The 25,416-nt window shown below is 34.1% G+C and overlaps 1 long non-coding RNA gene across 4 annotated transcripts in view; it reads right to left on the bottom strand.

Annotated features, from left to right (window-relative positions):
* Nucleotides 1–25,416, bottom strand: part of LOC119626239 (uncharacterized) — a 231,578-nt gene that overhangs the window by 189,936 nt on the left and 16,226 nt on the right. For 2 of the 4 annotated variants that reach the window (XR_005242406.2, XR_012090373.1), the window contains one exon: nt 12,148–12,317. The exons of the other annotated variants lie outside the window; for them this stretch is intronic. This is a non-coding gene — a long non-coding RNA (uncharacterized lncRNA). The remainder of the gene's footprint in view (nt 1–12,147; nt 12,318–25,416) is intronic. 4 annotated transcript variants of the gene reach the window in all.

Raw genomic sequence — 25,416 nt, 5'->3', positions numbered from 1 at the left:
ACTAAGCTTCATAAACAAAGGAGAAATAAACTCTTTTCCAGAGAAGCAAGGGCTAAGGGGGCACATTACCATCAGACCAACCTTATGAGAGATTCTTATAGGAATTCTAAACATGGAAATGAAAAAAGAATGCCTACTATCACAAAAACACACTTAAGTTCATAGTCCACACAGCCTATACAGCACCACACAATAGAAATTACAAAGCAACAAGTTAAGAACTTCTTAATAGGAACAAAATATCATATACCAGTATGAACCTTAAATGTAAATGCTTTAAATGCCCCACTTAGAATGCATAGAGTAGCAATTTGGATTTAAAAACAAGATCAATACATCTGCTATCTTCAAGAGAACCATCCAACGTTTATGACACCCACGGGATCAAAGAAAAGGATTGGAGAAAGATCTATCATGCAAATGGAAATCAAAAAAGAACAGGGGTCACTATTCTTATATCAGATAAAACAGATATAAGAATTTAAGCTAACAATAGTCAAAAAGGACAAACGAGGGCATTACATAATAATAAAGAGTTCAATTCAAAAGAAGACTTAACTATCTTAAATACATATTCCCTCAACCAATGAGCACCCATATTCATAAACCGATACATCTAAACCTACAAAAAGACTTAGACAGCCACATATTAATAGTGGAGGACTCCAACACTCAGCTGACAGCATTAGACAGATCATCAAAGCAGAAGAATAACAAAGAAATTCTGGACATCATATCATACTTGACCAAGTAGGCCTAATAAACATCTACAGAACACTCCACCCATCAATCACAGAATATACATTCTTCTCACCTGAGCATAGATCACATACTCCAAGAATGGCCACATTCTTGGCCATAAAGCAAGTCTCAATAAATAAATAATAATATCATCAAATAATACCAGTCATACACTCAGACCACAGTGGAATCAAATAGAAATTAATAGCAAGAATATCTGTCCAAAACAACACAATTACATGGAAATAAAATAACTTATTCCAGAATGACTTTTGGGTTAACAATAAAATAAAGGCAGAAATCAAAAATTTCTTAGAAATAAATGAAAACAGGGAAACATCATACCAAAATCTCTGGTATGCATGAAAAGCAGTGTTAAGAGGAGAGCTTATAGTGCTAAACACCTAGTTCGAAAAGTTGGAAAGACATCAAATTAATAATCTAACATCACACATTGAGGAAGTAGAAAAACAAGAACAAAGATACCCCAACACTACCAGAAGAAAAGAAATAACTAAAATCAGAGCAGAACTGAATGAAATTGAGACCCAAAAATCCTAACCAAAAATCAATGAAAGCAAAAGTTGCTTTTTCAAAAGGGTAAAAAAGATTGATAGACCATTAGCTAGATAATAGAGAAAATCCAAGTAAACACATTAAGAAACAACATTACAACCAATACCATCAAAATACAAAAGATCCTGAGATTATAATTAGCACCTCTATGCACACAAACTACAATATCTAGAGGAAATAGATAAGTTTCTGGAAACACCCAATCTCCCAAGTTTGAATCAGGAAGTAATTGAAACCCTGAACAGATCAATATCAACTTCTAAAATGGAATCAGTAATAAAAAATCAATCAACCAAAAGAAGCCCTGAACCAGATGGATTCACAACCAAATTCTACCAGACATACAAAGATGAACTTGTACCAATCCTACGAAAACTATTTCAAAAAATCAAGGGGAAGGAATTCCTCCCTAACTCATTTAATAAAGCCAGCATCACCCTGAAAGCAAAACCTGGGAAAAACACAATGATAAAAGAAAACTACAGGCCAATATTCTTTCCCAGTGAGGATAGGTACTAAAATTCTCAACAAAATACTAGCAAACTGAATCATGCAGCAAACTCAAAAGTTAATTCACCATGATCAAATAGGCTTTGTTCCTGAGATACAAGATTGGTTCAAGGTTACATGCAAATCAATAAATGTGATTTACTACATAAAAAGAATTTAAAACAAAACCCATGTGATTATCTCAATTGATGTAGAAAAAAGCCTCATAAAATTCAACATTCCATCATGATAAAAACCCTCAACAAATTAGGCATTGAAGGAACATACCTCAAAGTATTAGGAGCCATCTATACAAAACCCACAGCCAACATCATACTGAACAAGCAAAAGCTGTAAGCATTCCTCTTGAGAACTGGATGAAGGCAAGGAAGCTGATGCTCACCACCTGTGTTCAACATAGCACTGGAGGTCTGCCACAGCAATCAAACAAGAGAAAGAAAAGGCATTCAAATAGGTAAAGAAGAAGTCAAACTATCTTAACTTGCTGACAATCTGATTGTATACCTATAAGACACTAAAGACTCTGTCAAAAGGCTCCTGGAACTAAGAAATGACTTCAGTAAAGTTTCAGGATACAAAATCAATATACAAAAATTGGTAGCATTCCTGTATACCAATAACATTTAAGCTGAGAGTCAAATCAGAATGCAATCCTATTTATAATAGCCACAGAGGAAATAAAATACTAAGAATACATCTAACCAAAGAAGTAAAAGATTTCTACAATAAGAACAAAACACTGCTGAAAGAAATCATAGATGACAAAAAAAAAAATGGAAAAACATCTCATACTCATGGATTAGAATAATTAATATCATTAAAATGGCCATACTGCCCAAAGCAATCTACAGATTCAATGCTATTTCTATCAATCAACCAATTTTATTTTTCAAAAAGTGAGAAAAACCTGTTCTAAAATTCATATGGAACCAAAAAAAAAAAAAAAAAGAGCCTGAATATCCAAAGCATCCTAAACATAAAGAACGAAGCTGAATGCATCACATTACCCAACTTCAAACTATACCATAAAGCTCTAGTAATCAAAACAGTGTGGTACCAGTGAAAAAAACAGACACAAAGACCAATAAAACAGAATACAGAACCCAGAAATAGAGCCTTATACTTACAACCATCTGATTTTTGACACAAATTGACAAAAGTAAGCAATGAGGAAGGGACTCCCTATTCACTAAATGATGCTGGGATACCTGGTTAGCTATATGTAGAAGAATGAAATTGGACCCCTACCTTTCACTAAATACAAAAGTTAACCAAAGAAGAATTAAGATCTCAAAATGTAAAAATTCTAACCAAAAACCTAGAAAACACCATTTTGTACATTGACTTTGGGAAATAATTTATGACTAAGTTCTCAAAAGCAGTTGCAAGAAAAAAAAATTGTTAAGTGGGACCTAATTAAACAAAAGAGCTTCTGTACAGCAAAAGAAACTATCAACAAAGTGAACAGACAACCTACAGAATGGGAGGAAATATTTGCAAAATGTGCATCTGACAAAGTTTTAATATCCAGAATCTACAAAGTACTTTCAACAGTTCAACAAGCAAAAGACACATGACACCATTAAAATGTGGGCAAAGGACATGAACATGTACAAAAAGTTCTCGAAAGAAGATATGCAAGCAGCCAACAAACATATGAGCAAATGCTCAACATCACTAATCATCAGAGAACTGCAAATCAAATACCATAATGAGGTACCATCTCACACCATTCAGAATGGCCACTATTAGTACATGTGCTGTTGAAGCAAGCAATAACAGACACTGGTGAGGCTGTGGAGAAAAGTGAATGCTTATACATTCACTTTTATAGAAAAGTGAATGTTGATGGAAATTAGTTCAGGCACTGTTGAAAGTAGTTTGGAGATTTCTCAAATGACTTAAAACAGAATTACCATTTGACTGAGCAATCTTATTACTGAATATGCATCCAAAAGAAAGTAAATTGTTCCACAAAGAGGCACATGCATTTGTATGTTCACTACTGCAATAATAGCAAAGACATGGAATCAGTCTAGGTGCCCATCAATGGTGGACTGGATAAAGAAAATATGGCACATATATACCATGGAATACTATGCAGCCACAAAAAAGGAAATTATGCCATTTAGAACAATATGGAGGCAGCTATAGGACATTATCCTAAGTCAGTTAATGCAGGAACAGAAAGCCAAATACTACAGGTTGTCACTTATAAGTGGGAGCTAAATGTGGTGTATTTATGGACATAAAGATGGCAACAATAGACAGTGGGGAATACTAGAGTGGGGAGGGAGGCAAGGTTTGAAAAACTAACTGTTGGGCACTATCCTCACTATATAGGGGATCATTCACATCCCAAACCTCAGCATCACATAATACACCCAGGTATTAAGCCTGTACATGTACTGCTTGAATCTAAAATAAAATTTGAAATTATAAAAAAAATAAAAATAAAACTTTAAATAAATGCAAAGTATGTACTATTTTCTATTTCTGGCTTATTTCACTTAGCCCCATGTTTTAGTACATATCTATCTTATATCTGTAGTGTATTCGTTTGTACTCCTGTGGAGTGTTATATATGAGTACATAAATGTTTTAATCCATTCATCAGGTAATGGACATTAAGGTTGTTTCCCATTTTGATAATATAAAAAATGTATGTGCAAGACTTTGTGTGAGTATAGTTTTCAATCCTTTTGCATAAATACCTAAGAAGAGGATTGCTAGCTCTATTTTAAGTGTGTATTTAACCTTATCAGAAATTGTCTGATATGGTTTGGATGTGTGTCCCCTCATATTGACATGTTGCAAGTGGAGCCTAGTGGAAGGTATTTGGGTCATGGGGCTGATCCCTTTTTGAATGGCTTGGTGCCATCCTTGCAGTAATGAGTGAGTTCTCACTGTATGAGTTCATGTGATACCTGGTCCCTTAAAAGAGCCTGGAATCTCCTCCTGTCTCTCTTCCCCCGGCTCTTGCCATGGAACACCCTTGATTCCCCTTTGCCTTATGCCATGAGTGGAATTTTCCTGAGGTCCTCACCAGAAGGCGAGCAGATGCTAGTGCCATTCTTATTGTAAAGCCTGTATAATTGTGAGCCAAAATAAGCCTCTTTTCTTTATAAATTACCCAGCCTCAAGTATTTCTTTATAGCAATGTGAATGGACTAACACAGCGTCAAACTGATTTTCAAAGTAGCTGGAAACTTTACTTTTCTGTCAGCAATATATGAGAGTTCCATTTGTCTGACATTCAGTCTTTTAAATGTTCAAGTTGATGTGTTGTGATATTTTATAATGGTTTTATTTAAAATGCCTGATGAATAGTGATGTTGAGTATGATTTAATGTTTCTTTGCCAGTAATATACTATGTTTTATGAAGACTTTGTTCAAAACTTTCACTATTTGTTTTTATTGGGTTATCTTTACTTTATTAATCTTTAAGAACTGTTTATACATTATGAATGCTGGCTTTTCATCAGATGTACATGCAAGCATGTAGGGACACACACATTTTTCACCCAGTCTGGTTTGCCTTGTTATTTTTCCTAACAGTTTTTTAATGACCAAATTTAAGTTCTCAATGTTAATAACATCTGATTAATCAATATTTTGATTTTATAATCTGTGCTATTTCTGTCAAATCTAAAGATATTTTACATCTCCAAATTCTCAAAATTATTTTCATATGTTTTATTTTATAATTTCTATAGTATTAGATTTTATATTTAGGTTCATAATCTCTTTTGAGACAATGTTCATGTCATGGTGAGCTATTGCAAGACATTTCCTTTTGTCCATGAGGTATCTAATTATTTCGGAGTCATTTTTTTGAAAACATTATTTTGTTTCTTTGGATTACCTTCACATTTTTATTAAAATGAAACTTACCATATATATTCGGGTCTACTTCTGGACACTATTCAATTTCATGGATCTATATGTCTGTCCTTCAACAATAATAAGTTATCTAGATTATTGTAACTTTATAATAAGCTTGAAGTCAGATAGTTTTTAAATTGATACATAATACTTTACATATCTATAAGGTACATGTGATATTTTGTTACATGTGTAGAATGTGTAATGATCAAATCAGGGTATTTGGAGTATCCATCACCTTGAGTATATATCATTTCTATGGGTTGGAAGCAATTCAAGTCTGCACTTCTAGCTACTCTGAAATTTATAATACATTGTTGTTAATACGGAGAAAACACTCCAGAACATTGGTCTAGGCAACAATTTTATGGCTAAGACCTAATCTGCTGTTGAACATTGGAACTTTTATCTTCCACCAGACTATTTATTTTGTACTCATTAACCAGCCTCTCTCCATCCCTTACATTCACCCACACACTTTCCAGCCTCTAATATCTTTCTATTATCTACATCATGAGATCAACTATTTTAGCCCCCACATATGAGTGAGAACACATGATATTTGTCTCTGTGCCTGGCTTATTTTACTTAACATAACTTCCAGTTCCGTTTATGTTACTGCAAATGACAGAATTTTATTCTTTTATCTGGTTGAATTGAATTTCACTGTGTATATATACCATATTTCCTTTATTATCCATCCATTGATAGTCACTTAGGTTGACTATGTCTTTGCTATTGTGAATAGTGCTGCAATAAACATGTGAGTCCAGGTACCCTTTTGACATGCTGATTTTTTTTCCTTTGGATAAATACCAAATAGTGTGATTGTTGCATCGTATAGTAGTTATATTTTTAGTTTCTTGAGAAATCGCCACAATATTTTCCACAGCATCTGTTCTAACTTACCTTTCCACTGACTGTACAAAACATTCCTTTTCTTCACATTCTCACCAGCATCTGTTATTTTCTGTCTTTTTGTTAACAGCCATTTTAACTGAGTTGAGAAGATATTTCATTGTGGTTTTCATTTGCATTTCCCTAACTTTTTTAGGGTTAGAGATGTTGAGCATTTTTTATATATATATACCTATTGGGCATTTGTATGCTTTCTTTTGAAAAACATCTTTTCATGTCCTTTGCTCACTTTTTAATGGAAGAATTATTATTATTTTGCTATTGAGTTTCCTATATATTCTAGATATATTAGTCCCTTATCTGCTGAATAGTATACAAACATTTTATCTCATTCAGCAGATTGTTCTCTTCACTCTGTTGATTCCTTCCTTTGCTGCACAGAGGACTTTTAGTTTAACATAGTCCCATGTGTCTAATTTTATTGTTGATGATGTCTGCATTTTTGAGGTCTTAGCCATAAAATTATTGTCTAGACCAATGTCCTGGAGTGTTTTCCCTATGTTTTCTTCTAGTAGTTTTATTTTGGGTCTCACATTTAAGTCTTTCTGCCAACTTGTGTTGATTTTTGTACATAGTGAGAGATTGGGTCCAGTTTCATTCTTCTACATATAGATATCCTATCCTTCCAGCACCATTTTTTGAGGAGCTCGTTCTTTCCCTGATTATGTTCTTGGTAACTTTGTCAAAAATCACTTGGCTGTAAGTGCAGGGATTTATTTTTGTTTTTTCTATTCAGTTCCATCAGTCTATGTGTCTGCTTTTATGCCAGTATCATTCTGTTTTAGCCCATATAACCTTGTAATATATTTTTTACCAAATGCTTCTTCTGCATATTTTGAGATGATTGTATGGTTTTTGTCCTTTGTTCTTTTGATGTGATGTATCAAATTTATTGATTTGTATATGTTGACTCATTGTTGCATCTTTGGAATAAATTCCACTGTATCATAGTGTATTATCTTTTTGATGTGATGTTGGACTTGATTTGCTAGTATCTTGTTGAGAATTTTTGCATCTATTTTTGATAGGGATACTGGCCTGTAGATTTCTGGGTTTTCTCTTTGTTGTTGTTGTTGTTAAAGTTGCACCTTTGGTTTTAGGATCAGGGTGATGCTGGACTCATAGAATTAGGGAGAATTCTCTCCTCTTCAATTTTTTGGAATAGTTTGAGAATAATTCATATTAGTTCTTTGAAAATTTGGTTGAATTTGGCAGTGAAGCTAAATAGACCTGAAATTTTCTCTGTTGAGGGAGTTTTTATTACTGATTCAACCTCAGTATTCATTATTGGTTTGTACATATTTTCTATTTTCTCCTTTCAGTCTTGGAAGTTTGTATTTGTCCAGGAATTTATCCATTTCCTCTAGGTTTTCTATTTTGTTACTGTATAGTTTTTTCATAATAGTCTTGGAAGATCTTTTGTATTTTTGTAGTGTCAGTTGTATTGTTTCCTTTTTCCTTTCTGATTTTACTTATTTTGGGTCTTCTCTCTTTTTGCCTGATTAGTCTAGCAAGCATTTTTGTTTATCTTTTAAAAAAAACCCACTTTTCATTTTGTTAATCTTTTGTATCTTTTTTTTCAGTCTCTATTTCATTTTGTTCTGCTCTGATGTTTATTTCTGTCCTTCTACTAATTTTGAATTTAGTTTGTTCTTACTTTCCTAGTTCATTGAGGTACATAATTAAATTGTTTTCTTAAAAATTTCTACTCTCTAAATGTAGGCATTCATTGTTATAAGCTTCTTTTTTGCAATGATTTTGCTGTATCCTGTAAGTTTTGATATGTTGTGTTTGATTCTTATTTGTTTCAACGAATTCTTTGAATTCCTCGAGTTTCTTGTATGCAGGTTGTAATTAGGTCATTTTTAAAATCTATTCAGCCAGTCTCTATCTTCTAAGTGGAAAGTTTAATCCATTTACGTTGAAGGTTATTATTGATATGTGAAGGCTTATTCTTGTCATTGTATTTATTGATTTCTCGTTGTGTTGTGTATCGTTTGTTCCTTTCTTTCTTACTTTTTGTTTTTCAGTGCGGTAGGGTGGAGCTTAATTGGGCAGACCTGCCCACAGGGACCCTGGTGGTGCATGTCAAGCAAGGTTGGCTGTGGTAGTTAATGGGCCAGGTGATTACCAGGTCTCTGGCGGTATGCTAGGTCGGGGGCCACAGTGGCTGTACTGTGACCATGTTACTGGAGAAGGCGAAGTTGCTTTCAGTGGAAGACTCCACAGGCAGGCAGCTAGGGACACAAACTTTGCTAATGCTTTAGCCCCAGAGGCTGCAACCCAGCACAGTGGCAGCTATGAGCAGTGAAATTTACCCTTGGGGTACAAAAACAATGCCCCATTATCCTTTTGCTGTGGGAGCAGTGCTGATGCTAGTGGCTCGCCCTTTGGTCCTGGCTCTGACAACACAAGCAGTAACAACCAGCAGTGGTGGATGCTGGGGGTGCAATAGACTTTTATCGTGGCCACCCTTCTGGAAGGATGTCACTGCCAGCAACTCCGGACTCAGCTTTGGCAGCAGTTGCCTGCATCAAAAACTGTTTTGAGTCGGGAAAGGTAATGGGGCTCCAGGAATGTGAGGACATAAGGGCTTTGGGATCTCCAAGGCAGGATGCAGTCTGGTGGGGGCTGGGCTTTCAAAATGGCACCTTGTTGTAGCTGCTTAGGACTCTGAGGGTGTGTAGAATCCAGCATAAGCTCCCTCTCTAAAGCAATACCTTCTCACAGTCTCCAGGCAGTTTCCAGTGATGATCTTAGGTCCCATAAAGGCCAAAGGACCCTCCCATGGCTAGGATTAAAGGAGCCCCTAGGGGGAATGTGTACTACTGGGGATCTCTCACTTATTATTTTTCCAAACTGGAGAGTGTCTCTAGGCTCCCAGGTGATCCTACCTCAGCAAGCTGCCTCACTTCCCTCCCCTCCCTTGATTTAGCTGTTTCTTATCACTTCTCTGTTGAATTCCAGTATTCTGTCTTAGAAGATCTGTTTAAGTTCTCTACCTGCTATTTTGGTTCTTCTCTGTGGAAGAGGCAAGTACCTGATGTGTCCAGTCAGCTACCTGGAAGTCAGATAGTTTAAGTCCTCCTATTATTTTTCTTTTTCAAAATTGTTCTGGTAATCTATTATATTTTAAAATATACATTTCAGAGTTAGTTTGTCACTTTCCACAAAAAAGACCCAATGAAATTACACTGAATCTATAAATCAATTTGAGAATAGTAGACATCTTAACAACATTGAGATCACAAATCTATAAGCATGATGTGTTTATTGATTTATTTAGATATTCTTTATCTCATCTGTATTTTGTAGATTTCCTCAAACAGATCTTGTATATACTTTCTTATATTTATCTTTAAGAGTTTCATGTATTTTGAGGCTATTACATTTGGTATTTTAAATTTTGCATTTTCTAGTTGTATATTCATAGCAAATAGAAACAGTTTGTAAATAAACTTAGTTCTCAAAAGGTACCTGTGGATTCCTTCAGGTTAACTGTGTAAATGTTCATGTAATCTATAAATAAATATTATTTACTTTCTACTCTCATATATATATGTTATGTCCTTTCATGTCATATTGCATTGGCCATGACACAAATAAAAAGTTGAATAAAGAAGTAACAACTGTGTATTTTTCCTGATTTTGAGAGAAATATATTTAGTCTTTGAATGTTAAGTGTGATTTAACTCTAGGATTTTTCTTTTCTTTTTTTGAGACAGAGTCTCCCTCTGTTGCTCAGGCTGGAGTGCAGTGGTGTAATCTCAGCTCCCCGCAGCCTTGACCTCCCAAGTTCAAGTGAATAGTCAGCCCCACAGCTACCTGGGACTACAAGCATGCACCACCACTCTGGCTAGTATTTTTGTACTTTTTATAGAGATGAGTTTTGCCATGTTGCCCAGGCTGGTCTCTAACTCCTGGTCTCAATTGATCCACCCATCTCAGCCACCCAAAGTGCTAGGATTACAGGTGTGAGTCACCATGCCTGGTCAATGATTTAATTTTAGGTTTTTGGTAAACTTATTTAATTAATTTGAATAGACCTATATCACGCCACTAAAATCCAACATCTCCATCAATTACTAAATTTCTATAAGTATGTGAACTTATTTCTGTGTCATTAAATTTTTTTGTTAATTATTACTTTCTATTAACATGTTTTCATTACTCTTTATTTTCCTTTTTTTTTTTTATTTTTAGATGGAGCCTCGCTCTGTCACCCATGCTGGAGTGCACTGGCGCAATCTCAGCATCTCAGCTCACCATAAGCTCCGCCTGTTGGGTTCACACCACTCTCTTGTCTCAGCCTCCCAAGTAGCACATTCTACTTCGCCTGGCTAATTTTTTGCATTTTTAATAGAAATGGAGTTTCACTGTGTTAGCCAGGATGGTCTTGATCTCCAGATCTTGTGATCTGCCCTCCTTGGCCTCCCAAAGTGCTGGGATTACAGGCGTGAACCACTGAGCCCAGCCTATTTTACATTTTAATGACTGTTTTGGGTGGACATTAATTACATGCCCTACCACTCCCCTCAATATTCTGGCTATTCTTATTATAAGCTTTGTAATTAGCTTCTCTGGTTCTTCAGAGATTGTATAGTTACATTTATTGATACATTGGGATTTTGAAAATTTATATTTTAATCTAGAGATTATTCCTTATTATAATAATGAGTTTAAAAGTATTCATTTTATTTGTTCTAGTCATCTTTTTTGTTTTTAAAGAATATTTCAAAGAGTTTATCATAGGAAGCTTGTCAATTTGCTGTTAGACTTATTCTTAATGTCTTTTATCTTTTTAAAGAATTTCCACTATTAATAGGAGTCCTTCTTCTGTGACACCTTCCTGAAGTTTCTGCTTCTTAACTGCCCTGCCTTCACTCAATTGTTGACGTTCATCATCAAACCATTCAGTATGTAAGCACTGAGACGAACTCCACGGAATTTCTTGAGGTCCAAAACATAGTCCAATACCATAGGTGGCATTTTCAATGTCCAAATTCAATGAAACCATTGATATGTTCCTTACTGTAAGCATTCTCCTTTGAAAATCAAGATTATTAAAGCAGCAACGAGCAGAGTTATCAGGACAAAAGACAAAAATTATTCAAACAGATAACTAAGTAACTCTAAAGGAGATCATTTCTACTTGCACCCCTGTATTCCTGTATATGTGAATTTTGCCCAGGGTAGTGGCTTTATATTGGTCAATATCTCAAAGTTTATATAATTCTTGTAGGACACCACCCAACTCCACAAGATGTTGTCCTAGCCCACACTGTAAGTCTGGTTTCAGTAAGATAGTCTGAATTTTGAAAAGACAAATACTTCTAGATGTGAGGCCTGTAATAACACCAATGATTTACATAGCAGGAGGATATGGGATACTGACAGCTTCTAATGTATCTTTAAGTCCAGTAGAAGTAGTGATGGCAGCACTGAAGGACGAAAAGACCTGTAAAACACCTGCACAGAATGGGTGTATATTCGCCCCATGAGGGCAAATCCCTCACCTCAGAGGAGAAAGAAGTACAAAGTAACCAATCTTCCACAGGGTAGTTGATTGCCTTTCCCCTCTCTTTGAACAAAGACACATTGTGGGCTCAGTTTTGGAATCTGGTATTGGCAAGTTGAGTTCTTGGTAATGGAAGTAGCCAGAGGATATATTGCCAAAGGCAGAGACCTAGAAAACAATGTTTGAAGGGGTCAATTTCTATGATAGAGAGGAGGGCAGGACAAGCATAAAAAGCAGATATAAAAGCAACCGGGCAAATCACTGGCACAGGAGCTTTTTTGTGATTACTTTCACATGTATTTCCACTTCCTCCCCTTCAATCTTATTGTGCTATTTTAGTACTTCTAGTATCTCCCCTTATACATTTAAATATACATATCCTGTTCTGATTTCATCAAGTTTATATTAATATAATGTAATCCATAATTTTAAAGGGTAAAGCAATCTACAGACTAACATCATCTCTAAATAGAAAATCTAGAGGTTTTTTTGCCAGTTCTCTTCACAAAGGGTGTTGGTGTTATTGTTTTTCCTTTTTAAAATAATTTTTTTTTTCATTTTCTGTTCTGAAACTGTAATTGCTTGGCCCTTCAGTTGAATAAGTTGAATGTTCATCTATACCATGTCCTTTTTCCACTGTTTCTCCAATAATCTCTCATTTGTCTTTAATTGGCACAAGAGTTTTCTCCTGAAAATCCTTTGAACTCTTATTCTAAGTATGAGATTTTTTTTCCTAATCCATAGAAAAATGGTCACTATTCCTATTTGATTTATGAAAACTTTTTTAAAATAAATGTTCTTCATTTGTTGTTTCTATTATCCCTTTTCTCCTGAGTAGGTTCCTTTTCTCATAATTCATCTTGTTAATAAAGTTCTTCCTCACCTAGTTAATTTCAGAAAATTCATGTCAAGTAGGATTAGGCACTAATTCAGGCTAGCAAGGATTATTTGTGGTTCACATAAATTCCTTATGAGATGGTTTATGCGATGACTGTATTTAATTCAAATTTTAGATTCCTTTTTCAGAATAAAGTAGGCTACTCATTGTTTATAAGGTTATTTCTGAGGTGCAAAATTATCTTCTTCTCTCCGTCTATGTTTTCATACATCCTGAATTCCCCCATGCAATCTTGGCTGCCACAGTCAGACAGAGAAAAAGTGCAAGGGCCCTTTTTTCTTGTATCTGTAATGGAAACTTAAGTGGGTTTTTCTGTTGTTGTTGCTGTTGTTTTGCTTTGTTTTTTCAATGTTTATTTCTTCTTCAGTGTCAAAGTTCTGAAATATATTCAGCAAATATATTCTGGCTCCTTAGAATCTTCTCTTCCTCATCAAAACGGTCTCACTGTGTGTTTCCTTTTCACTCTCAGAAACTTGATTTTCAATGGGCCAAAGATAGTTCTAGCCAAGAGCCCATGCAACCATTTCTACTTCATAAAACAAAAATCAGTTTTGGGTTTGGACCTATATGGTACCACTCTATCAACTTTGGGCAACTCCGTGCTGCTACCTTTTTCTAAGATTTATAGTAATTATGTTTTCTGTGGACACCTTCCCTTTCCCTCTTTGATATTCACTGCATTAAGAAGCCCTTTCTCCTAGCTACAATAAAGTACAAAAGGACACGTATCAATTTTACTTTGAAATTCTAATACTGTAACAATATAATAATTAATATGCAATAAAATCCAATTCCATTTAGCTTACAAAACTTTCATAGATTAATGTTTCTGTAAACTATACCAACTTTTTTTTTTACCATTTCATCTGGCATGAGAAAATAATCATATACTTTTAAGCCAACATTCTCTATTAACACAAATTTCTGTGACAGAAAAAAAGAAAGAAAAATTATGTTGATCCTACTATTGTTTCTTCACTACTATAATTACATCTATTGATTTATTATTTTTCCATTTATTTTAAAATGATTAAAAATCTAGTAAAATATGTAACTACATGAGGCTTATGGCTCAATAACCTGATCATTTCCCAGAGTGGAGAAAAAAACATGAAAATAAATGCAGTTTAATATGTGTTAAATAGGTATCTATATAAAGATGCAATGGGCATACCAAGAAGGGGAGAACTAAATAAGAGCTTTTATTCCTTTCTAAACTAGTAGATAAATTATTTTTAAAATAGCATTAAAAATCAAAACAAGTTATTAGCTCTTTCAATGTTAAAATGTATTTGCTGACAGTCTAAAGGTCATTGTCAAAGAAGAAAAAATGGTAGAGACTAAGCTAATGCTACTTTAAGAAGATTTAAACTCCCTCTATCACTCTGTAAAAATCTGATGAATGGAAGATTGTAGGTAACATGGTATAAACTAGGGTATCAAGATTTAGAAAAAAAAATGAGGCTGTTTAGATGCTCCTGAAGAATGCTGAGTGGGAGTGCAAGAGATTTAAAAATTCAGTGATTTTTTGTAAATGCCATCACATGTTGTTCTTTTCAGCATAAGGAATGGTCCCAAATGCCTTGACATTTAAGCATGTGCACATGTAATTATTTTCAAGCCTCATCCTTTTAAATCTGATTTGAGATAGAAAATTTTTCCTTCTTTCTCCTTTTTCATGCATTTTCCTGCTTATCTTGATGGTTTTTCTTCCCACCACATAGAGCAGCAATTTTTGTAAATGTTTCTACATTTTAAAGCCGTTAACATCACATGTGTAATTCACAGGAATGAAAATCCTCAAAATTCATAGGAATGAAAGCCCTCAAAACTGGCTCATTCAATCAAATTTTCCTTCCTTGAAATAAATATGAAAAACTAGTATTTGGAGTAAATCACATTTTATATATATATATATATCTTCTCTCCGTCTATGTTTTTATACATCCTGAATTCCCCCATGCAATCTTGGCTGCCACAGTCAGACAGAGAAAAAGTGCAAGGGCCCTTTTTTCTTGTATCTGTAATGGAAACTTAAGTGGGTTTTTCTGTTGTTGTTGCATCTTAGCCATCCACCATGAGAAGAACAACACTTGGGAAGTGTCTAGTCACAGGGTAAGATGACACATGAAACATCACTGAGATCAACTATAACCTGATGACAAGTTCAATATATATATATATATTTGAATAATTTCTCAGGTGAATTGATAGACAAACACAAGTTTTGCCAGCAATAACTCAAAATACATGAGTTCTTCATCTGGGAATTTCTTTAAATTTGGAAACTAGATTATATAATCATTTGCACACCTACATCCCAAAAATGCTTCACATACAGGAACAATAATTTTGTTGACTAAATTTTACAATTGTAGCAATAAATTAGTCTGATTATATATAACTGACTATTTTAAATGCACTTCAAGGTATAGTCATAAGAGTAGGGAGTTTTATTATAATTTTCAAGTAAGAAATATTTTTAAGCTGGTCTGACTTCATAAGAGTTTTTCTGAGAAATATCACTTTGTCAAACATAGGTAGTCTACCAGCTTCAGACTTCCATATGTCTTTTCCTTCACTGACAAGTTTTTCAAAGGGTTAGTTTATAACATCCATCCACTTCTCAACGTATTACAATTTGTCTTTGCCTCCAACATTATTCAGAAGCTGGTCTTAATGACTTAAAATTGGCAAGCAAAAGACACATTGTATCATGATTTGAGTTCTGTATATGATAGGATACTGTTTTCCTTATCCTACTCATTATTAGTTTCCCTACTTTAACTTCAGGGACTCTCTCCTTTCCTGATTTAATTCCATTATTTCTTTACTTCCATCCATGGGGCTATTATTTTAACAGTAGTGTTTCTGAGGATACTATCATCACCTTCTTTTACTTTATCCACTCTCACTAAGAGATACCATCCAACCCTATTATTCCAAACACTACATACAGGAGATTGCATTGTTTTGGTCAGAATCCTCCTTTTTCTCCATATCTATTCCATAGTTGCTTCTGGGAAAAGTACATTTCCCAGTCCCTTTGATGGTAAGTTTGGCCATATCACTTGTTTTGGTTAACGGAATATGAGCGTAAAGACAATTTGCTAAGTGCACACTGAAGCTTCAAGAGACATCCTGCACTTTTGCTCACCCCTCTTGCATCTTAGCCATCCACCATGAGAAGAACAACACTTGGGAAGTGTCCAGTCACAGGATAAGATGACACATGAAACATCACTGAGATCAACGATAACCTGATGACAAGTTCAACCTAGTCCAGTAGAGCTACATCAAATCCACAGACCTGGGAACAAGAAATCAGTGTCTGTTGTTGCAAACCACCGAGCTTTGGGGTAGTTTTTATGTAGCAGTTTTTGAGGAAAATATTTGATACTATACTTGTTAATGACTTTCCAAACATTCTCCCGAATTTTAAACAAAAATATCTAACTGTCATTTGAATTTCCCCAACTAGATGATTCATAGGTACCTCAAATTCAATGTGTATAAAGATGAACTTACTTTCTCTCCAGGTAACATAATTTTTCCATGTTATTTCCTATTTCAGTGAAGAATAATTGCATCTGTCTATTTTCCAAGCAGGAAAAAAAAACAAGGTGCTATCTTTTTTTTTCTCCCTCTTCCTTGGCCTATTGCTGATTGATTAATCATCAATTCCTTTGACAGTAACATAATTTTATGAACTAATGAATATATTTTCACAGCATTTTATGTATCCCTATAAGCTGACTTACTTTTTGAAAAAAACAGAGCAGAATATAAACAAATAATCAAAAAGAATTCTGTTGACTTTTTCTTTTCAGTAGCTCTAAATTATTTACTCACTTCTCCAACCACACTGCTATTACATTTGTTTAGACATTTATCTTTTCTTGCAAAGAATGACACATGCCTTCTAACTTCCTGCAGGTTACTTACTCTCCAGCATGTTCTCCACTCTTCTTCCAGTGTCCTTTTTAACATAAAAATTGGATCTACTTAAAGTCTTCACTGTTTAGCTACTTTCAGAATAAATGCAATCAAAGAAGAAGATATACACTCAACTTGCTATTCAAATATATTAACACATTACAGCTCTGTGAAAACAGAAAGCTCTCCTGGTTTTTCTCATGTTTTTTAAAAAACTAGTTTCCTTCTCATGAACATGTCTTGTGCCCTCTACCTCTAATCCAGCTACATAGTCCACCTGATCCCTACTCATCTTTCTCAACCCAATTCAGGTGTTCTCTCATCTGAGGACCCTTCTGAAATTGTTTTTTGCCACTTCATTTTCAGTTAATCTGAGTTAACTGCCTCTTGGGAATTTGTGCATAAGTCTATAGTGACATATATCATAGTTCCTTAGAATATTAACTTATGCATCTGCCTTCTGCTTTAGATGTTTCTTAGAAAATAAGGAAAGTGCATGTGTCTTTATAGCAACATGACTTATAATCCTTTGGGTATATCCCCAGTAGTGGGATGGCTGGGTCAAATGGTATTTCTAGTTCTAGATCCTTGAGGAATAGCCACACTGTTTTCCACAATGGTTGAACTAGTGTACAGTCCCACCAACAGTGTAAAAGTGTTCCTATTTCTCCACATCCTCTCCAGCACCTGTTGTTTCCCGATTTTTTAATGATTGCCATTCTAACTGGTGTGAGATGGTATCTCATTGTGATTTTGATTTGCAGCACTATTCACAATAGCAAAGACTTGGAATCAACCCAAATGTCCATTAGTGACAGACTGGATTAAGAAAATGTGGCACATATACACCATGGAATACTATGCAGCCATAAAAAAGGATGAGTTTGTGTCCTTTGTAGGGACATGGATGCAGCTGGAAACCATCATTCTTAGCAAACTATCACAAGAACAGAAAACCAAACACTGCATGTTCTCACTCATAGGTGGGAATTGAACAATGAGATCACTTGGACACAGGAAGGGGAACATCACACACCCGGTCTTATTGTGGGGAGGGGGTAGGAGGGAGGGATAGCATTAGGAGATACACCTAATGTAAATGACGAGTTAATGGGTGCAGCACACCAACATGGCACATGTGTACATATGTAACAAACCTGCACGTTGTGCACATGTACCCTAGAACTTAAAGTATAATAATAAGAAGAAGAAAATAAGGAAATTATATTTCTTTATGTAGATTCTCCTTGGCTTACAATGAGGTTACCTCCCAATACATTCATTGTAGGTTGAAAATACTGTAAGATAATAACATGTTTAATACACCCAACCTACCAAATATCATAGCTTAGGTTAGCCTACCTTAAACATGCTAAGAACACTTACATTAGGTTACAGTTGGGCAAAATCATCTAACACAAAGCTATTTTATGATGCAGTGTTGATTATTTCATGTAATTTATTGAATACTGTCCTGAAAGTGAAAAACAGAATGGTCGTATGAGTACTTGAAGTACAGTTTCTACTGAATGCATATCAGTGTCACACCATTGTAAATTCAAAACATTTTTAGGTGGAGCTATTTTAAAGTGGAAACTGCCTGTATCTAGCTTCCAGGACAGTAGTCTTATTTGTCATTATATCTCAAGCACCTACACATATATAGTCAAAAATATTTGGAACATGAATAAATGAATGAAATTTTGGGTAAATAGGTAATGATTAGGCTTAATTTAGGACTCTAAGTTCTCAAATAAAACAAAAATTCATCATAAACTGAAACTCTTTTACATTTGAAATACATCAACTCAAAATAGCCACCCTAGGAAGGCTTCTTCAATCTACCAAGACAAAAGTTGGGCATTCCACACTGGCTTAGAACTTTGTACAAACTTTAATCATCACACCATATTGCTATTATTTTGTTTTCATGTCTGGCTTTTCCAGTACACTGTGAAATCCCTGAACCCTGAGTGCCAGTTTTATAAAGCTGTGACATTCTAAAATTGAATGTAGTTAAATCTCAAAGCGAAATGCTATTACTGTATACAATAATGATCAATGCTTGTTGAATCAGTTAATTCATTCCTTGAATAGTAATAGAGCTTTATTATGTGTCATACACAAATCCCCAGAGCTGAGAATAAGGCAGAGGTACAACAGAACAATCACCTACACATATTTACTATAAAACCTTAAGAGTATGAAATTCAAAATAAGAAAGGATGGTTCACTGTACTCTATGGTTAGAGGATGTCTGAAAATTATCTGTAGGATTGCAACTTTAATAACGGCTTCAAGAAGTTGAGAATAAATTGTCCTCAAATAAACCTACAGCCCTTGATCTTCTATTATCATTTGAAGTTATGTATAATTGCACTTAAGTTTTATATTGGTCTTAATTAAATATGGTCTATAACATTAGGATATCAGCAATTTTCATTTTAAAAGACCATTACTAATCCAACTGAGTTTGATTATTTTATCAGGTTAGCAGGTCTTTTCCTGAGCTCTGCAGCATTGCTGTTTTTAATATGCATCTATACTTCGTGTATTTGTCTTCAAACCCCTCCTGTGAAAATTATTTCCGTTGGTGGAGGACCTGATTTTATGAATCGTGCTTTCATTTTTTCACATTGTATAGCATTGTAATAGTAAGTAAACTTCATGACTGCTTAATTACATTCTCATTATATACTTTATATTACAAATTGTAAGTATTTTATTATTTTTTTGAAGAGCACTGAAAATCAGTAAACAATTTATATTAGTGTCTAAATTATTTATGGATTTCTCATTAAAATTCCATTTCATATGCATAAATATTATTACAAATATTTAATAAGAAAACTCTTATTTGGATATATAGGGGTATAAATAAATAACATTCTTCTACAACCTGATAAAACATTATTAAATCTAACACATATATAATATCATACATTTCACTTTTCTCTATAATTAAAATGGTGAAAGTATCATGAATGTCACTCAGAATGAAAATTATGACTTTGTTGCCAACAATTTGATGCATAAAGAATTCTCTGAGCACCAGTTGTGGCTTTTGATACAATTAGGCTACCTATTATAAATTCTTGTTTTTTCATTTGTGAATCCAAAACCACTTGAGGGAAAATTCACATCCTCAGTCTGTTTTAGAAATGAAATATTCTCACCTTGTGTCTTCCTTGAAATTATACTCAAAAGTGCTTAAGGAATTGTAAACAATGAATTCTCAGGTCATTTTAAGGACTCAAAAACAATGTTTCTAAAAGAATTCTTCTCCACACCGTCTTTCATAGCATCAGAGGGAGGCACACTGCAATGACTGAATTGCCTTTTATATTATTGTCTCCTAATCCAAATGGCATATATGTCATGTACACTGCACAAGCTAAAATATTTTTATCATACTTAACTACAAGTTCTTCAATTGCATGTGTCTGGAGTGCACTCAACTTTAATGAGCTTCATTCTGCTTGGCCCTGACCATCTCTTCAATTAATGATCACTATGTAATTAGTTCCTACCTTCTAAAGTATTTACCCTACCTACTTTGAAATAATCTGTGAATTTAATGATCATAGCCTTTAATCTATCATTTATTCACTGAGGAAAGATTGTTACATTCCAAACTTGATTGTTAAATGTCATTAGGATTGACACTGATACATTGTTAAATATACTTGTCTTGAAGAAAGGCATCACACTCTGTAATATATCAAGATAGATTAGAACTATTTTTAAAGGCTGTTATTTTTCAAGAGAGATGAAAGTTATTGAAAGGAACTTGTTCTTTTTAAAGACACTGGTTGATATGCAATTCCTTAATTCCTAAGCGATACTGAATCCTGTACCAAAACTTGATGATAGGCAGACTTCCAATATCTTCTTGTAATACATAAAAATATCTTTGCTTAAAATATTATTTATTGCTCAGCTTTCCTTTTAAAGTATTATTTATTCTTCTGTTGATTGACTTAGAATATTACCAATCAGAAAATTGCTAATTAATTGGTCTAGCAGTCATGAGTCTTAAAATTGGAGGTGGTAATTATTTCAAAAAATTATATTCAAGTTAAAATTATGCCAGTAATACCAAAACTCTGGGTAAGCATGATAAACATGCTTCCATTCCTCCTAGCCAGGCTGGAATGAATTAGAAAGCTACATGGATGGACTTTTGAATAAAATTGCCACTAACGTTAAAAATAAAAACAAAATCCCACATGTCTGTGGCATCTGGTCCCTGCTTCCAAACTACAAAATTACTTCTGAAACTCTGTAAGGATTCTAAAACATATTTTGGACTAACTCATTATCAAAGGGTACTACAGCCAGAAACCATCATTAGATATCAATTAATTTAAATCAGTTAACATAGGAAAAGCCTCATGTTCCAAATGTTGGAATTCTCTGCTTAAAATTGGGGAAGTATGGTTGGTACAGAGCAGGAACCGGAATCCAAATCTAACTCCTAGAATTTCTTAGCAAAAATGGTGGGGCTGAAGAACAGTTGGTTGAGACAAAGCAAGGATCAGAACAAAATCTACCAATTCTCATTCCAGTCATTCCAGTATTCTTTTCAGTCATATGATTACACGTCATGTAGGGAAAGGGAGAGAATGAAGTTTAGCAATAGTGAAAAAGATCCTATGGGAAGATTTTGGCAAGGTTCAATTATAAAGTCATACTCTGTAATGCCTTCCAGCATTGGCAAATGGAAAGGAGAGGAGATAAAATCTCTGATGAAAATCTGATTCCTACCTTTTTTGTGTATGTTTTATTTTCTCTTTGGATACTTATGTGATTTCTCTTAATCACTGAAAATTTTTAAATTTGCCAAAACACATCCAAATGTGGGTCTTTTTGTCTTTCATATTTTTCTACTTCAAAGAGTCTGAGAGTTTGAAATGTCTGGCTTTTTTTTTTATAGAAAAATTTTAATAATTTTTTTTAACATTGCTTCTCCTCACTGTCCTGTTTTGAATATTGCTGACACTTCCAACACTCCTTTCTCATTTTCAGAAAAATCTATGATGTCATCAACTGTGAGATTCAACTCAATTTAAGAGATATTCAAATGTAAAATGAATAAAGCAGTAGGAATTGTCATATGGTATAGATTGTTAGGCGCATCTCACTTTCAGTGTTGTTAATATGTAAAAATATTGCTTCTGGAAATCAATAAATAAGTAAATTATGGCTTTACATAAATCAATTTTATAGTCTTCTTTTATAATCCCAAACCTTTTATAATTCTAAATTCTGTGAACATATTTCAAGGTCATCTTTTAAAATTTATTTTTAAATTGACAAGTAAAATCAAATATATTTATAGTATACAACATCATGTCATGATATATGTATATACTTTGGAATGGCTAAATCAAGCTATTTAACATATTAATTAACTCACATATATACCTTTTTTTTGGCCAGGAAAACCCTCTAAATCTATTCTCTTAGCAATTTTTAACTTATTGTTATTAACTATAGGCACTGTGAGGTACAATAGATCTCTTGATTTTATTCCTCCCATCTAACTGAAATTTTGTGTTCTTTGACTGACATCTCCCCGATTCTCCCATTTCCCAGCATCTGGTAACCACCATTTTGCTCTCTGTGTCTATTAATTAGACTGTTGTAGATTCTACTCATAACTAAGACAATGCTGTCTTTCTGTGTTGGGGTTATTTCACATAATATAATGTTCTTCAGATTCATCAATGTTCTTGTAACTGGAAAGATTGTCTTTCCTTTTTTTAAAAGGCCAAATAGTATTCTGTTGTGGAAATATGCCACATTTCCTTTTTCCATTTGTCTGTCAATGGACACTCAGGTTAATTCCATAGCACGGCTATTGTGAATAATACTGCAACAAACAAGGGAATACAGTTACCTCTTTAACATAGTGTTGTCATTTCCTTTAGATAAATACTTAGTAGTGGGATTACTGAACCATACAGTCCTTTATTTTTAATTTTTTGAGGAACCTCCAAATTGTTTTTCATAAGAGCTGTATTGATTTACATTTCCACCCACAGTACAAGAGTTTCCTTCTCTTCATATCCTTTCCAACATTTACTTTTTCTCTTTTTGGTAATAGCTATGCTAACTGGTATGAGGTAATATCTCTTTGTGATTTTAATTTGCATTTCTCTGATGATTAATGATTGTAAGCATTTTTTTCACATACCTGTTGACCATTTGTATATCTTCTTTAGAGAAATATCTACTCAAGTCCTTTGCCCATTTTTAATTGAGTTGTTTTCTTACAATTGAGTTGTTTGAGTTCCTTGTATGTTTTAAATTTAACCCCTTATTACCTGTGTGGTTTGCAAATTTATTCTCCTCTACATAGATTGTCTCTTTATTCTGTTGATTGTTTCCTTTGCTGTGCAGAAGCTTTTTAGATTGATGTAATCCCATGTGTCTATTTTTGCTTTTGTTGCCTGTGCTTTTAGGTTTAAATCCAAAAAATTATTGCCCAAACCAATGTCATGGAGTTTTTCCTCTATATTTTCTTATAGTAGTCTAACAGTTTCAGGTATTACATTTAAGCCTGTAATCCATTTTGAGTTTATTTTTGTATATAGTTATCAAAGTCTAATTTTATTCTTTTCATGTAGACATACAGGTTTCCCAGCACCATTTATCGAAGAGACTGTGCTTTCCCCATTGTGTGTTTGCAGCATCTTTGTCAGAAATCAACTGACTATGAATGAATGAATAACTTTTTGAGCCCTCTATTCTGGTCCATTGGTCTCTACTTTTGTTTTTATGCCAATACCATGTGGTTCTTGTTTCCAAGTTATATTACAAATAATAAAATTTAATACAATAGTTAATCTACTATCACTATAGACTAGATTTTTTTCTTATATGTATTTTTAAATTTAGTAATCATTGTTTTAATTTCCCAAACTCTGGTTTTGTTAATATTTGGAATATTCTGAACTTATTTTACATTATTTAGATACTACTCTCATTATTTAATAGAATATTTGTAAGCCTTCTTGTTTAAAGTTATTTGATTTGTGTCCTCTAATGACCACATTATTAAACTTCAGGGTAAATTCCAATCCACTGTAACTCATTTAATATTGGTAATCTCTGGGTCTGTCAGTAGTTGTTTTCTCATGTCAGTTTTGTCAATCTCAAAAAAAAAGAGCATAAAATATGAAAGTAACACAAAAAGTAAAAACAAAATATAAACATGAAAAAATTCAAACTTATTTCTTATGATGTTTTGAGGTTTCAAGATCTAGTGTGAATGCCATGGTAGATAGATAGGGGTTTAGGCAAAGAAAAACAGGTGCAATTTCAGAGAAATTTATTTTTGTGAGTCAAAAGCCAATGTTTCAATGCTTCTTAGTTATTTTCAGCAGTTTTCACAGTCTCCTGGATACCTCTGTGCAGAGTCTATATGACCTCCTTGGGATTCTTTACTTTGAAGGTTCTGGCACTTAGCTAAAACCCTGCCATTCATTTCCCCAAATCCCTGCCACTGCTCTGAAGTGCATCCTTTTATTCCCAGTTCACTCTGAATTAGGAGATGTTATAGGGATTCTAGAGAAGTTGAGATAGGAAAAATTGAGGAATTTCTTTACCCATTCTGCTGGGGCTCCCTTTCATAGCATGTATTCTCTCATCTGTAACATTTATTGACAATGAGCTCGGAAGTGTCATGTAAATGAATGGAATACCTCTCTATTTATTGGTGTTATAGAATGGCTTCACCCTTAGTAAATGCATTAATACATTTAGTGGGAAATAAAGAGACTTCTAAAATATTTATGGCTTCAGGATATCATCTTGTTCTGTGTATTCAAATTCCAGTCTATATTTTCTAAATTGAAAACATACCATACAATTTTTGGTATAAAATTCTTACATGCCACCCGACATAAAGAGAAAACTCCTTGATAACATGGTTTCTATCTTTTCAAAGTCATCTCCCAGAATACAACAAATGCTCACTAAACTCTATTTTTGTATTTTTGTATTTTTATTTTTATTTTATATTTTTGAGACTGAGTCTCACTCTGTCATCTAGGCTGGAGTTCAGTGGTGCAATCTGGGCTCACCACAACCTCCACCTCCTGAGCTCAAGCAGTTCTCCTGCCACAGCCTCCCAAGTAGCTGGGACTACAGTTGTGCACCACCACACCTGGCTAATTTTTATATTTTTAGTAGAGAGGAGGTTTCACGATGTTGGCCAGGCTGGTCTCGGACTCCTGACCTCAAGTGATCCAGCTTCCTTGGCCTCCCAAAGTGCTGAGATTAAAGGCATGAGCCACTGCTCCAGGCCTAAACTCTATTTTTAACTGTTCATCATAGTTGAACCTACTGTGATGAACTGGACCTACTATGATCTTTCATGCTCCTATATTTGGCCTACTCAGCCTGAAATGTATTTCTCCATTTCTC

Source organism: Chlorocebus sabaeus, chromosome 21 (genome assembly GCF_047675955.1).
Source record: "Chlorocebus sabaeus isolate Y175 chromosome 21, mChlSab1.0.hap1, whole genome shotgun sequence".
Taxonomy (NCBI): Eukaryota; Metazoa; Chordata; class Mammalia; order Primates; family Cercopithecidae; genus Chlorocebus; species Chlorocebus sabaeus.
The sequence above is the reverse complement of the archived record's forward strand: the minus strand, read 5'-3'. Positions and strand labels throughout refer to the sequence as shown.